At 41.9% G+C, this 16,215-nt stretch overlaps 1 protein-coding gene and 1 pseudogene across 3 annotated transcripts in view; both read right to left on the reverse strand.

Moving 5' to 3' along the window:
- LOC138018026 (D(1) dopamine receptor-like) overlaps nucleotides 1-5,081 on the reverse strand; it is a 107,956-nt gene extending 102,875 nt beyond the window's left edge. For all 3 annotated transcript variants that reach the window (XM_068866455.1, XM_068865089.1, XM_068869967.1), the window contains exons 1-2: nucleotides 4,752-5,081; nucleotides 4,587-4,648 (exon numbers count right to left, since the gene is read on the reverse strand). The gene's annotated coding sequence lies outside the window, so the exon portion shown is untranslated. The remainder of the gene's footprint in view (nucleotides 1-4,586; nucleotides 4,649-4,751) is intronic.
- On the reverse strand, nucleotides 1,352-2,930 carry LOC138050813 (uncharacterized; annotated as a pseudogene).
- Nucleotides 5,082-16,215: the final 11,134 nt, after the last annotated feature.

Here is a 16,215-nt window from a genome sequence, read left to right on the forward strand (position 1 = left end):
TGTTTATTTTATGTCAAAAATCTGTCAACGCTTCATTTGTCCTAATGCGATCGCGTATTTTCGAGTTTGCCAAACATTCCGAAGGACAGCCAAACTTCAAAGGCTGCGATGTCCTGCTCCGAGGCAGGACAAAAGGATCAAACAACAGAGAATACAATAGCTGGTGTTTGTTCTTTAATTGAAACGTCAAAAATGATGAGTACCACGTGACCTTTGGTTTTCGCGCGTTCTTCAGTTTGCAAGATGTCGGACCAAAACAGCCCGCCAAATAGCTTTCCATTTTGCTATCCTCCGGGTTATTTCTTCCAAAACTTTTATGATTCGTATCCATATCGGAATTCCACGACCTCGATGCCCCATGCTACTACCAGTAGTTCTCCGCCAGGACAGAGGAGTAGCAGTCCTCAGTCGGGAAGAAGTGCTAGTGGAACTAGCACTCCGACATGCGAGATTGCCAGCACTTCCACTGAAGGAAACACGAAGCAGGACAAGAGACAGGGCAAGACGACACAAGACCGATGGACAGAGGACCAGGTGAAATACCTCGTGGATCTGTGGGAGGCGAATATATCAAGGCTGGAGAGCCAACAGTCGAGGAAAGTGTGGGGTGAAATCGCCACTAAAATAAACGAGCAATTCAACCTAGCGCGCCTTCCAAGTCAGTGCGAGAGAAAAATTAAGCACTTAAAAAAGAAGTACAAAGAGGCCAAGGACTGGAATCGATCGCAGACGGGAGGAAATAATGAAACCTGCGAACATTTTGATGTCTTTGACCGCGTGCTCGGAGGCAGGGATGTTGTTACTCTGAAGCACTTGCGGGAAACTGCAAATGCAGTCACAAAAACAAGGAGACATTGCCTGACTCGCCTGCTGGTGACGAGGAGGAGGGATATACCTCGGATCAGGCAGAGGAAGCCCTTCAAGCAATGGGAATCAAAGTCAAAAGCAGGAGCGAGAGGAAGAAGGGAAAAGGAAAGGGAAAAGGGCGCAAGAGAAGCCTGGAGAACGACGATTCTGAGGATTTTGCTAGATTTACCGAGAGAGTGGAGCGCCAGGGTGATAGATTGGCAAATGCTGTAGAGCAAATGCAAGAAATGCAACGAGAGCAAACTCAGGCCATGACTGGTTTCCTCGCTGCTCTGACCAAGGCTATAGAAAAAAATTAAAGGCAACAGTTTTCGTTTATCCTATTCACTTATCCTGCTTTTTAAACAATTACTCTGAAACTGCAAAGAGATAGTAGCTTGCGGTCTGGACCACCTTTTTTTATGTATCAAGTTGTAGTTGCAAGCCTCCAGGGCCAGCTTCACTGTTTATATTGAACACTTTGTTGTTTTTATAGAACATTTATTGTAAAGAGCTGCGAGAGGATCGTTTGCTATATTGATAGTCTATTACATCCTATATATCAAGGAGCACTTCAAAGCAATGCTATATTCTAAATGCGCGTTTAAAAGTTTTCGTTCAAGTTTTTTTACAAAGTTTATATGATCAAGAAAACACGAACAAAACGAAAATAAGTCAAAACAATATGTTATTGTTAAGAGATCAATGATAAATAAAATCACATGGCAATGTACTCTTTTAGTAGTTCTCTGATATCGTCGCCATCCCTCAAAACATTTGCATCATTATCATTTCCTCCGTCGCCGTCGCCATCATCCCATTCCCATTCATCGCCCGCATTAATGCAGAAATTGTGTAAAACAGCACATACTACAACTGTATCACTCACAGAACTAACCCCGCTTTCGATTTGCTTTGTCAAAATACGCCAACGACTTTTCAGAATTCCAAAAGCGCACTCCACGGAAACTCTGGCCGAGGAAAGTTCCTCATTAAATGCAATTTCGTCGGGATCTAGCGTTCCTTCAGGGTAAACTTTTTGTAACCAGGGAGCCAAAAAATAAGCGCTATCGGCCACCAAATATGGACCAATCTCTCGGCCGAGAACATTCATAATAGGACCAGTCAATAATTCTTGGTTCTCGCATCGTCTGTAAAGGCGACTGTTCCGTAACACGCGTGCATCGTGCAGGGATCCTGGAAACATAGCCAGCTGCTACATCTAGGAATCTTTTCTTGCCATCAGCCACGGCTTGGACGATTATATCGTAGCGCTGGAATCGACTGAAGTAGTGGACTCTGCTGTCAGTAGGGGCTTTGATCGTGACATGTGTGCAATCAATTGCACCAGCCACATTTGGAAGATCAGAAAGCTCTTCGAAAGTTTCCCTCGTTTCAACAAGTTGAGCTTCAGTTTCTGGGAATTTGATATAATCATGTTTTATAGAAACCAATCCTGTAACGACGTCTTCGACGGCCTCGATTACTGTCGTTGTCCCAACGTTAAAACCAGGCCCAATCGAAACGTATATTCCTCCATGAGCTAAGCGCGTGAGCCCAATTGCCAATACCTTTTCTGGCTCAATACACCTTCTAAAACGAGTGTTTTGTCTTGTGATGTATGGGCGAAGAACATCCAAAAGCAAAAGGAAAGTAGCTCTTCTCATTCGAAGCTGTTTCCTGAAATATTCGTCTGGGATTCTTGGGTCATTATAATGAATATCAAACCATGAATCGGCGGGTCGAGGGAGAACCTAAAAGTATGGATGTCTACGCCGATGTCGTCTTCGCCTTCGAATCTCGAACAATCTCAGAAAAGCTCTCCCCTCTAGTTGAAATTGAGCAAGAGACAAAATTATCAGCATCATCCTCAGCTGAGCATACATCTGAAATTGTAGGACAAATGCTGCAGCTACAAAGAGCAGAAAACGTCTTGGGATCATGTTGTTATGAAATATGATTTCCCGCCAATTGGAAAGGTCACAAGTTTGACGAAATGTAAACATTTCGGATTTGTCCAACGTAAACAAAACGCTAGTGCGATGGAGCGTGGACAACAGACAAATTTTCAGCGGACAAAAAAAGCCAAATCCTGTGGAGTTTGCCCCGGGACAATCAAAATGTCTGGCTCTAGTGCGATTCGGCCCTTAATTATCAGTGTGCACAGGCAAAAACGATGCATGCGAAAACGCAATATGCGGAAACAGATTTAGTCAAAAGAAACCTCCGCATCCAAATAAATCTCTGGATTCTTCTGAACGGGGTATATAAAATTCCCAAATAAGGAACTTGAAATCCATGTCAGGTACTGTTAAATATTCATTGGTGAGTAGGAAAGTTCCTCATGTTAGCGTGCATAGCAAGCGGCATTCTCGTCACCAGAGCCTCGGATTGACCGAAGGCTCTAGGAAACTCTATGTAGGACAACATGCGCCGTAGGGTTCTCATAGCCATACTGAGCCTGCTCACTCCTCGTGCTAACATGAATGCACCAATTAGAGACGATTTTGATTGTTGTTCACGAAAACCAATGAGAAGACACTTTGGTTCAGGGTTCCCCAGAGCTCTTCTCTCCCTCAGTCAAGAGAAGAGCTCTGGGGTCGAGATAGAGCAAGCGAGTGCTACAGTAGATATATTTTGATCGAGTGTTTTGGTCGCCATATTAGATTGGCAAGATCGAGGAAAGCCTGAATCAAGTAACGAAATGATAAACGACTTTTCTCTCCCGTCCCCTCTGCTTCACAAGTTCTTCAATCTTCCCGGCCACCTCGCTATTTTTGTACTCGTTCCATGCTTTCCTCGATCTTGCCAATACAATTTGGCGACCAAAATACATACACTCGCTCGCTAAAATACACCTGCTATGCAGGCTAACCTGTTGTAAAAGACTTACAAATTCGGACATTTCAAACTCGGAAATTGCAACCAACAAATTCATTCATTACATTACTTTGTTCGGGATTTTTCTGACTAGTAGCAAATAATTTTGTTTTAACAAAGTTATAAGTCACAGCATATATCATTTAAGATTGTGGGCACTCATGCATAATTACAAACACCACGCAAACGCGGTGCAATAAAATCTTGAATTATTTAGTCAGTTCTCTCGGCTGGGGCTGTTTCCAACGTCACTGATCACATAAACGGGAAAAGTGCTACATTTATACCTATCATTGAAACTTAATCCAGCTCGTGATAACTTTAGCAGTGGGCCTATCAAGAAACCATCTTTAATCCTGTTTTAAAGGGTTTTTCAACGTATCTTTTCTTCGAATCTTCTCCTTCATTGAGGATGTGTAATGAGTATGATTTCGGACAAAAGAATGTGAAAAGCAAAACCCGCAATTCCTCACCCCACCCCCCAAAGTCGCCGATGCAGAACGCGTTATCTTTGTGGGGGAGGGACTGTCTTAATCCTTCATTAGCAGGCAGAGTTTTCAGACTGTAAACCTTCAGCCTCTATTGTCATATAATCGGCAATTAAAAGTATATTAAAGCTTTGCATCTCAGACATCATTGTTATAATTCCTTCTGCTTGTGTAGGGTATCAGTTTCTTACTCCTCACCTAAGTAATATTGCAGATCATTATACGTAGGAACAGATGATCTCACCCAAGGAAGACTGCATTTACTAGGTGATCGCATTTAAGTGTGAGAACCATGCCACGAGCCTTGAAAATAGCGACGCTGTTTGTTATTTTGCTGAGCGTCTGTCTATAAAAGCAAAGGTGGTTAAATACCTGCAGTCTTCTCGTGAGCACTGTTTACTTTTCGCTCGACTGGTCTTCTCAAGTGGCTATTTCTATACATTTATAAGAAGAAAATCAATTACAAATCTGCAAGCTCAATGTGATCCCGTGCATGATCAATTTTAGATTCCTTCCGTTAACTCTCAACACACTTACCAACTTCAGTTAGGTTTTCGTCGCTGTTATGGTACCACAGCCTCCAGCTTTGTCAATCTTTTAGCCTCGAGGAAACGGTCTAATATCCGCGTGTATCGCGAGGACCTGACACCTTAAAGGGGCTAGGTCACGCTATTTTACGTAATTTTGCTTAATTTTGTTAATTATGAGCTCTAAACGTCAAATTGACAGAGCAAGAGTCTTTCATTTGCAAAATCACGGCCACATAACAACTGAGAATGATTTTCCAGCTTTGTAAATGAAATTTTGATATAGACTGATATAAATTTGAAAAAAGGTGGGCCGACGTTTTTCAAATTTAGCCAAATTCAATCCATTTCAACCTTCTCCAGTTTTGTCCATCCATGTCCCTTCTTGGCTTCCCTGTTTTTTTTTAGAGTTCTTCTATAGTTTTGAACAGTTATTTTGATATTTTAGTTAATTCTATGACCAGTCGATCAGTGCTGAAATTGCCTAAAATTGCGTGACCTAGCCCCTCGCAGTTTATGTCTCATGGGTCACGTAATGTGGGGGTGGAATTGCAAACATGTCATCAATGGATTCTTAATCTTGTTGGTCTAGGCGTTTAGCCAGCAGCGAACGAGATGGCCAAACCGCGAGAAACTTACGATAGCGCAAGTTTTGTTGGATTCTTAATCTTGTTAGTCTAGGCGTTAAGCCAGCAGCGATTAATTGCGATCGCATTAATTAAGTGCTGCGTGGGTTCTTGGATAGTGCCTGAGTAATAGAACTGAATTATCAAATGAATGTATTAGCAGCCACAAATTAATACCATTATAAATTTTTAATTCCCATTTGCATAAAAGTAACTGATAATACATTGATTCATACACCTCCGTATAGAGTTTCGAAAAGTCCTTCTTCTCATGATTCGCGCTGAGCGACTTTGTCGCTCGCTCATCCACTTCGCGAACGAAAAATCACGATTCGCTCGCCAAAACATTTCCTCCTGGGATTCTCGTTAGGTCGACTTGCGGCAAGTCTAACCTCCGTACTTCGTTCTGAATGTCAACAACAAATCACATTCACACATTTCCGTCATCACGACTCTGAACTTTATTACCTGTGAATCATGTGATGACTTTTTTCATCCCCCGACGCAAATCGGTTACCCACGATTTTATCATTGAAGTCAATGAAGAGATACGCTCCAAAATTTTGTTTTATTTGCCTAAAAAAGAACTTTTATTTCTATTTGATCATTGTGGCAGGGCAACGGATACGATTTGCAACCCTTGGGCAGTCAACAGGCCAAATTTCAAAGTCATCAACAAGCGTGCCTCTTTATTATTAGTCTAGCAGTAATCGAGGATTAGTGCAACCTCGTCCCGACGAGGTTGGAACTAGTGAGGTGTGTTCGATTCCCCTTTTGTCATCGACGGGGCATTTGAACGTATTTGTATATTCTGGGGAGAATCATTTTTAACCTTTTTCAAGCATTTGTTCAGTAATGTAACTAACTATTTTGACTGTTATATTATCTTGTTGCTAATAATTTTATTAAAAGCAATTGTTATATAAACACCAATGAAATACCAGGTGATCTTTTGCGGGAAAACATAATATCTTCACACGTGAAAATAACATGTTATCTTCACATGTGAAAAGATCACCATTGCTGTGGTTAAATAATAAATTGCGCCGTTGTTCTTCGTAAGGACTACAAAAGTGAAATAGTTTGGTATTTCATTGATATTTATATAATAAACAAAATATTACATGGCCGCGCGGAGATACGAAAATTCTCTTTTCGGGTTGAACAATAATTCACTCGTTCGCTGCGCTTTAATACTCGTGAAAAGTTGTTTAAACACTCGAAGAGAAATTTCGTATCTCTTCGCGGCCATGTAATAACCTCTATTTACGGAATACATGTGTATGAAATAAAAGTTTCCAATTTAACTGGCACGTGAAACGCACAACGGGTGAAGTGCAGTGAAGTGAGGTGAAGTGAATATATTAGTCTCTCCCCTTGGGGCTTTTCAGGACTAATTTACAGTGCTCCTTGCGGAACTTTAGCCAGACTGCATGTTACGCACTGCCCCGTCCAGATAGGTCAGACCACAACACCGGAGACTACGTCCCCTACTCTTATCAAATAGTGCCGGTGAGTGGGTCCTTTAACGTCCCATACGATTTAATTTCCAACAAGGGCTATGAGACGGGACCTCTGGTTTACAGTCCTTATCTGAGAAGAATTGAAAGTCTAACCATGTGCAGATGTAATTACAAAGTCAGCACTTTTTCCTCAGTTATTTTAAGACCCTAAGTATTGGTTCCGCCGGAGTCGAACTCACGACTTCCCGCATGACAGCCTGACGCTCAACCAGTTGCAACTGAGCCACCGGTGTGCAGTAAGCAGTTTTTAATACTCTTTTTCCCGTCTTTTTCGATCCGCGAACTGTAGCTCGTCTTCGTTCCATTACCACATTCCTGCACAGGGTACCCTGCAATTTGTGCTGTTATTCCATTTTTTTCTCTTTCATCATGTTCCCCCCAGTTTAAGTATCGTCTGCACTTTGCGAATATGTTTCTACCCATGCAGATGTTCACCATTATATCATTCTCACTATATGATATCGTTCGCCTCAAGCACGCTAAGACAGAGGTCATAATTAATTATATAATCAGGATTGCAAAGTTGCACAGACTGTTTGACTCTCCGTTTTTATTCTTTACTTTCAGTCTCACCTCATTAGCATTACAAATACCCTATTACCATCAGGCCTGTCCCAATTGAGCTGGAAAAATCGAAGAGTAGTGCTTCAAGAATGGCAAAAAGGTGATGAAATATTTATGGCTCGAAATTTAGAAATAGTGCGCAAAATTTGCTTTAAAAAGTTGAAACATTCTTTGTTGATTTTCATCAGTTTGCCTAAGAATTGGCCTTTCGTTGTTTATAAATGTTCAGAGAGGTAATCATTACCGTTTTTCGAGCGAAGTAATATACGTTTTGATGACCCACATGGTTTTAAATTGCTTAACCTCAAATACAACACTGACCGTCGCAAGCCCTTTCCAACGTAGCTTTCTGTTTGTTCAACAGATCAACAAATTAACGATCATAAATCTCGGTTTGCTGCTGACTCGTTCCCAGTGGTCTCTATTGGCAATTGGCGAGGGGGATTGTAGAAATTTCACCCCTCCCATTCTCCACTTTGCACATCTCCCGTGGGTTTCTCCCTCGCGCGCCCACGCATATAGGAGAAGCCTGGGGATGAGTCAGGATTTGCCGTGTACCCAGCGCAATCGGGTTGGACCTGATCACTATAGTTTACCTGTTCTTGATAACGTAATACCAGTGTAATGGGTCACGTGATTCTAGACAAATTAATTTAACATGGATGTGAAAAACATTGCGATTGGGATTCAGTACCGAGGTATAATGATCAAAGCATTGTTGCGTTTATAGCTAATTGTCTGCTTTATTTATAATAGGCATTACATTTATGAGTGTTACTACTCCGAGAGAAAAGAGACATTTAGCATCACGTATTTTTCGGAAAACGGCAAACGGCAAACCTCTGAGTGCCACGTGACATGGCCTTGCGCTTTACAGTCTGCGGTTCAAGTTCTGGCGGCGGGATACCCTTCTCGCAGAAAGTGATTTACGGCAGCGTTTTTCACCTCAAAATTATGTAGGAACTCACGACCGGTCGTTTAAAGTGCTACTATGATCAAATTTTCAATGGTCCCTTGAACTTTTAGGTTTATCACAATATCTGAATTGGTCCGGCAGAGATATTTGACATATTTAAAATATGCAAATGATTGGACTGATGACGTCAGTCACCCAACTCAGTATAACATCAAGTCAATTTGGTCAATTTGCAGTAGAGAACATAGAAAGTCGGGATCACTGGAGTTGATAATGATTGATAACCAGTTTCATTTTCTGAGGTCATTGTTAGTACTGAGTGAGCTACATTTGTTCTCTTCTCGGCTTGAAATTTTTTCTCTTTAATTATATTTTCGGAAGTTGTTCTGGAAATCTTGATCTTATATCATACAACCTATGGTTGAAATGATTTTGTTTCTTTTAAAGCTAATTTCGGGGTCAAACCTTCCCGGAATTGACCAAGATATGCAAGCTTCAGTTTTCCGATTTCTGTTTTAATTTGAATCGCTGTTGCGACGCGGGCGTTAGGTGAGGAACGGTTTTCAATTGAGTGTCGAAAGTAATTGGCAAATTACTTTGGTTTTGTATTACTTCACTTAGTGATTGGCTCAAAGATCTCCCGCGCCATTTTTTCAACCAATCGGAATTGAAAGCAAAACCAATCGTGGCTTGCGCATGCACATTTTCCCGCGCTTTGTGTCTGCTGCGTGTAATTTCTTCGAGTATTGATTGGTTTACTGGATTGTCTCCGTCCTTTTTGATTGGCCAAAGTAATTACTTTGGTCTTGGTTTTACGACACTCGATTGAAACTCGCTCTAACACATTTTTGCTGATCATTTGCACAGCCATTAGGACGCTGGTTCGGTTGAATTAAAGCATGTAAAGTAAAAAAATAATCCGACATGCCGCGTTTTGGTCTTGGAGAAAGTACCTAAATTTAGCTATTTGGGTGTTATATTAGGTAAAACACTTTCTTGATAAAAATCGTTTCGAATATGTATGTAACAAACTCAGTTGTCGACATGGGGTTTGGGTGTCCAATGGTTCGTGGATGTACCTAGTGTGGTTGCGCAGTGTGCTTTTCACCTCTCACTTTCAGCCTCCACCGCTGACTGGCTTCCGCTGCCTGCAGCTTGCTGCTTGTAGTGGGGTGCCGGGGATGCAGCCCATGTGTTAGTCGACCCCTTGTCAGTACATAGCCTCTCCCCAACAAGTCCTATTATAGTGCCTCCATGCGGCGACACCTTGGTAACTGGGTACACTTAGTGCTCAGGCAGAAGCTACAAAGGCGTTCTCCTCCCCTCCCTCCCCCCTTTGCCCCATTCACTGCCTTGTGGACAGTTCCGGGAGGTCCAAAGGCTACGGGAGACAACCCAGACAGAAAACCTGCAGCCAAGCTGATCCAGCTGTATTGGTGCTTCTATCCGTAGTAAAGTCAGCAAGGCCGAGAAGGTGGTTCTGACAGCCCGGGCAACCCAAAATCTTTCCTTAACAAATCCGCTCCAGCGTCGTCGCAAGAAAAACCAATAGCCGCCTGACAGAGAAGACAAAACTGAAAGTGTACCAGGCGTGTGTCCTCGGCACCCTCCTGTACGGTAGTGAAGCCTGGATGACATATGCCAGACAGGAGAAGACACTGAACAGCTTCCACCTCCGTTACCTCAGGTGCATACTGAACATCAAGTGGCAAGATAGAGTGACAAGCACTGAGGTCCTTGATAGTGCAGGCATCCCCAGCATGTTCGGTCTTCTCAGTCAAAGACGTCTACGTTGGCTTGGCCACGTGAAGAGAATGGACCCGGGGCGAATCCCCAAAGTCATTCTGTATGGAGAGTTGGGGGAAGGTACACGACGAACAGGACGCCCCCGTATGCGCTTTAAAGACATTTGCAAGCGTGACTTGAAGCTTGCAAGCATTAACCCAAACAGCTTCGAGAACATGGCTGATGACCGAGGGATGTGGAGGGGGATAGTGCGAAATGGGGCAAAGAAGCATAGCGCACCCGAGCTGAAGCGCAGCATGTGAAAAGAAAAAGAAGGAAGAACAAAGAACACCAGCCAAGCAGCATCATCCTTCTCCTGCGCCAACTGCGGCAGGGACTGTCACTCTCGTGCTAAACAAGCAGGTAGTGGGTTTAAAGCACAAGATTTTAAATTAGAGGAACTAATCAATCGAGATACCTGAGATTCCTCAAGAGTGACAAATTCAGAGAAACAACTAGTTAGGCAGGCTTCTTGTTCCAACTAGTCTCCAGATAGTCTCCAACTATACTCCAACAAGTCTCAGGACTCTTCAAATCAGGTAATTTAGACCTAATATCGACAATCCTCTGTCGAAAAAAGTTGCCAAAATCATTAGCCAGCTTGAAAGCATCAGAATGAGGTGGAAACTGAATATCATCCTTAAGATTAAGGAGATGTTTACTGGCTTTGAACAACTTTCTCTGATCAAAGCTATTATCATTAATAAAAGTACTGTAATATTCAGAACGAGCCTTTTTCATCAAGTAAGTACAAAAAGCCCGCTTTCTCTTAAACTGCAATAGATCACTCTGCAGCTTAGTCCTTTTCCATTTCCAAACTTGGTCAGTACTCGAGAAAAATGGTCTTCGATTTCAATCATTTTTCCTGAAAGTATGTTGGGCGGCATTTTACCATCAAGTCGATCTCTATCAAAGAGAAGAATGTTGGAGCTGCCATTGGTTCAACCAATGGAAGTGTTGGGCATTTTCTTTGCATGGAATGGATGTGTTGACAACTTTCTGGCTATTTTTCCGTAATTCGACTTTGTGCTTGGGGACAAGACTTGAAACAGTCCTTGTTTTGGAACTACTCTCTTGTTGTTTCCTGTGAAGAGCTCCTGTAACCAATTTCCTTCGAGTTATCATATGGTGTTCTATTTTGTTAATTGTTTCGGCTTAGATCGATCCTTGTTTCCGGCGGGGTGGTTGGCGGAAAGTCGGAGTTGCTTCTCTGTTTTTTCGTTCAAGAAATGATCGGCCTTGTTGTAAAAATCATCTTCTAAATAACGATTTTTTTGTGAGTCTCTTGTCTTTAGTTGGGCCTTTAAATTCCTCTATTTTTCTATAGAAATCTATTTCATTTACGCAATTCCGTTGGCGTGACTCTGCCATTTGTGGCTCTAGTGGTGCGCATTTATGTGAATATATCAAAGTTTGGGCAGAGAGTGGTCTGGGGTGAACAATTAAATATTCATTTATAAATTATTCCGCGAAATTTGCACGCTTGCTTGCGAAGTCAAGTGGATTAAGGAGTAGGCAGCAGGCAGCAGATCCAGAGGTAGGGAGTTCAAGATCAAGTTCTGCATGGTCAGTATAGAGGAAGGTCTTGAGAAATATGCAGTGGTGTGAGTAGTGTTGTGTAGAGGGTTGGACGTGGCACAAGTGGTATTCGAGGAAAGGGGAAAGATGTGTGAAGGAAGGGTGGGGTAGGATGGAGGTAATGGAAAAGATCAGGGAGGGGTAGGTGAGTAGAAGGAGGGGAAATATGTCTGTTCTCTTTAACCCCTTAAAAAACTAAGCCCCTGTTTTTTTTTAACTACACCCCCCAAAAAAGGAAAAATCCCTTTTTTAGACAGTTGATTAAAAAAAAAGGTTGACATAAATTAAACTGGTTGGAAAAAACATGAGTTGGTTAAAAAAAATTCAAACCAAAAACAAAATTAAACCACAACACATATTCAGATAAAAGGAGGATCACCAATTCCATCTAGGTAAAAACGTTTTCAAGCTCAGACCGGATTTGACCTACAACATGAACAATCTATCTTTATAAGATCTTTTTTTTTTGTAAGAATGTCAGTTTAGGCTGCGATTGACAAAAACTAAACATACTAAGAACATACCCATGCAGGTTGCGAGTCAGTTAAAAATGTCTTTGTTTTGCTCATAGGTATTTTCATTTTTTTGAGCTGTACAAATAAACGTGTGGGAGGTGCAGTGGCATCATGGTTATTGCGCTCGACTCCGCAGCAAGTGGTCCGGGTTTGGGCCCTGGCGAGGGACATTGTGTTGTGTTCTTGGGAAAGACACTTAACTCTCACGGTGACTATCTCCACCCAGGTGTATAAATGGGTACCGGCGAATTTAATACCGGGGGTAGCCCTGCGATGGACTAGCATCCCACCCAGGGGGGGGGAGTAGAAAGTCGCTTCGTGCCACTTACTTTACTTACCTAAAAATAAAAGTGAAAGAAATGTGAAACTAGCCCCAGTTGTTCTAAGGCTGGATAACTTTATCCGGTGGATAAGTTACTATCCATGGCAGTGCAAAAGTTTCAATGTGTGCAATGATTTCAGTCTTTCGCGCCGTGCAGTATATGGACGAACTATCCTAAAATAAAAGGGCTTAACCATTCATGTTTCAAATACTTGTAATTTCCACATTTTGTGAAGTTTTATTGTAGCCCGAAAACGCTCTTTAAAAAGAGCGTAAATCCCCTATTCTTTATATTTCTTCGACTAGGTAAAGTATTGGAATGATAATAATTATAATGGACAACTGCAAAAGAGACGGGGCAAACAAGTTGATTGCCAAATTCAAACCCAAGCAAGGTAAGGAGGAGATTCGAGCCCACGCCACTTATAATTTGGGATTTAAAAAGACATCTAGTTCCTCTTCAAACTAATTTTTTTCCTGTTTCATCATCAAGTTTCCACTAAGCAATGTCACCGGCCGGATCAAGAGAAAATGAGGGGACAGAGACGGAGGCTCAAGGCGTTGGCCGGGATATGTTATGTCCACGAAAGTTATTTTTAGAGCGGAAGTCTTTGTTCTAAGGGAAGTCTGTCTTCCGAGACGTCCGCATGCAGTCTTGCTTCGCTCTCAGGTTCTTAGTGAAAAGAGAAAATGATGGCGCACGTGGAAGGCTGATGAATATATATTTTCTTTCAAACATCGGACCGAGGTTGGCCTGCATGCGGACGTCTCGGAAGACTTCCGCTCGTCTAAAAATAACTTTCGTGGACATGACATATCCCAAGGGCTGGACCGGGAGCCTCCTTCTCTGTCCCTTCATTTTCTCTTGGCCGGATTCAATTTTACAGGGAATTTCCTCTTTCATTTCCACACACCGATTTCCGATGAGTTTTTGCATATTTGCATTCGACAATAGGAGAACGCAATTTCTAATCTTGGGTATCCTATACAAAGGGTTAGCTTTAGCAAATATTTCGTTTCTCGTTTGTCAGCAGCCTTTCTGTGCAATCTTGAATTACGTCATACGTCCATTGTACCTGATATGCGTAAACGACGATCGCGCATCTCGTGATTGTTTGTGTGAGTCAATTTGCACCAACACGCTGATTTTTAGCAAGGGACATTTCTCAGTAATAATCGTTCCGACAATCTCAACAAAATCCAGATTTTTGTTACGTCAGCACCTCTTTACCCCAAACTTTTCTTTTTTAGCCACACTCCAAAAGATGTAATTTGTTATAATTATAAATTAGCATAAATTGCTATTTTGCCGGCACGTATCAGAGGCCTGGTGAGCCGTGTTAGGTGCGAAGTGGTTTGTAATTTGCGGGCGTTAGTGGGCTTCTACGGTCAGCACCATCGCCGCGGGCACAAGTCCAGTTTCGTGTGTTGTTATATCGCGCTAAAAAAGTTGTTTTATGCTTTCCTAGGTTGTATATGATAGCGTTCTTTTGCAAATAGTGTTTTTCAATAAGAATAGCCTAGAACAGGAGCTCATCAAGAGGAGCCTCTATCTCCTCTAATTCCTTGAGTCAACCCTTTCCCGAGTAAATTTATTTTAGGAACAGGTTTTTCCCGCGAAAAGTATCATAATTCCCTTGACGCTGAGATAGCTCTGTTTTGACTGGCTTTTACAACAGTGGGCGTGCTGAATGTCCCAAGGGAGATTGGCTTTTACAACAGTGAGCGTGCTGAATCTCCTAAGGGAGGTGTTCTATAAATAAATCTACTCGGGAAAGGGTTGACTCCGAGGCCAAGTATGGGAGATAGAGGCTCCTCTTAATGAGCTGCTGCCTAGAACTCCAAGGGTCACACCACTGCCTTGGTCGGGGTACACATTCTCGGTTTTTTTTTTTTTTTTTTTCACCTGCTGGGTTTTAGGAGTTTTGGTGTCCGGCTCTGGTGCATTGCTCTTCTCCTTATAACAAATTTGATGTATAAGTGTTTTTTGTACCCATTCCGATGCTAAATGAATGGTACGGTGGCTTGGTTAGCCTACGTACCCATATATCACCTAGCTCGAGTGTCTGGTCTAGTAGTGCAGGTAAAATTCTAATATACCGGTCTTAATATATTCGATGCCCTTACATAAATGCGTTATATTCATGTCCTCTCAGTCGTCTGGTGAGTTCTCCCTAACCGAACGCACTTCCTAATCGCTGATTACTCTTAGATTTATGTCTCCCAAAGAGACGAATGGTGACGCTTCGATTAAAAAGAGGCTTTACGATGCATAGGTCGTCTGCGAAAGGCAACTACATAGCGTGTATCTCGATGGTCTTCCATTCCGCAGATATCAACCCTACCCGACCTGGATTAACTTCAATTCCTGTCACTCACGAGTCACGGTGCTCGTATTGAAATCATCTCAAGAAGTACATGCTTTTATACTCAGACCTCGGTCCTCTAACATTGTTTCTTTCCCGCCGCCTACCCTTGTCCTTTGCTTCCAAATCGACTGTAGCCGGAACGCACTTCAATAATCCTAGATTACTACTAGTGTAATTATATAGAAAACATTTGCATTGTATAAAATGAATATTACATGCGAATACGCATATATTAAGCTTAGGTAAAATATTTGTGTTGTTTGAGAAAGAAAGGCGCCATGCATTTTCGTATCCTTTGCGCGGACTGGTTTTTTTAACTACAGTTTAAACACGAGAAATGACGTCTTCGACGTCTTCCATTCGATGTAGTTTATCGAAAAGAGCATCATACAGCCCGGCTGTGGTTTCGGTGCCGATATGGAATTCACTTGAGGCAGCTTTTCTCGCCTGAACGCTCGAATCAATGCGAGAAAACATATACGAGACCAACAAAAAAGTCTAATATCTACGACAATTCAGCATGTCCTATGTACACGGTCGGTTTCCTTTAAACTTTTTCTGAATCTTAATAATGTTCGGTAAAACAGTTCAATATTTGTACAGGGTTTGCTTCTTTCTTAAAGAAAAGGCTAATGACTCATTCAAGTGTTGGGAAGATAGAATACGGGTCTAATAAAAAAATTTTAAAATGTGATTAACTCTAGTTTACGAGAGAGCAAGAAAATGAAAACGAGGAGAGATTGGGCAATTCGCGTTAAAATGAACAAGGCTTTTGGGGACGAGAAAATCAATGATTGGCCTCCTTTATTGTATTATGAACGGTACGTTCAAAGGTTATCTTAACATTTTACGCAATCAGTCTTAAGGAAAAGTTGAAGTAATCGACTTCACGAAGCTGCGCAGTTCAAGTTTTCACTGCTGTTTTCTCAATTGTTCATAGTGTAACTAAATCAGTAAATACAGTGATTTTCTATACCCCTAGCCTTTTTGATCTCGGATAAAATCATGAAAAATCGCCATTAATTAATTAAGAGCTACGAGCGATTTACGCATCGTCGGCGGGCGGTGAACATTTCTTGAAAAAAATAAGTGGATGAGTCAAATTTCCAAACAAAACTTTAATATTCTCCGAATCACGAGTGCAATTGCTATTGGTCCTTCCCATTCAATATTTACACTCTTGAGAATATTTGCGAGTTTCATATTATGTAGGCTTGTGCTTGGATGGGAGATGTCATTCTGGGATTTCATAAGGTAAACTGTGACGAGCTTTCCT

The sequence above is a fragment of the Montipora capricornis genome, chromosome 1 (genome assembly GCF_036669925.1).
Source record: "Montipora capricornis isolate CH-2021 chromosome 1, ASM3666992v2, whole genome shotgun sequence".
NCBI lineage: Eukaryota > Metazoa > Cnidaria > Anthozoa > Scleractinia > Acroporidae > Montipora > Montipora capricornis.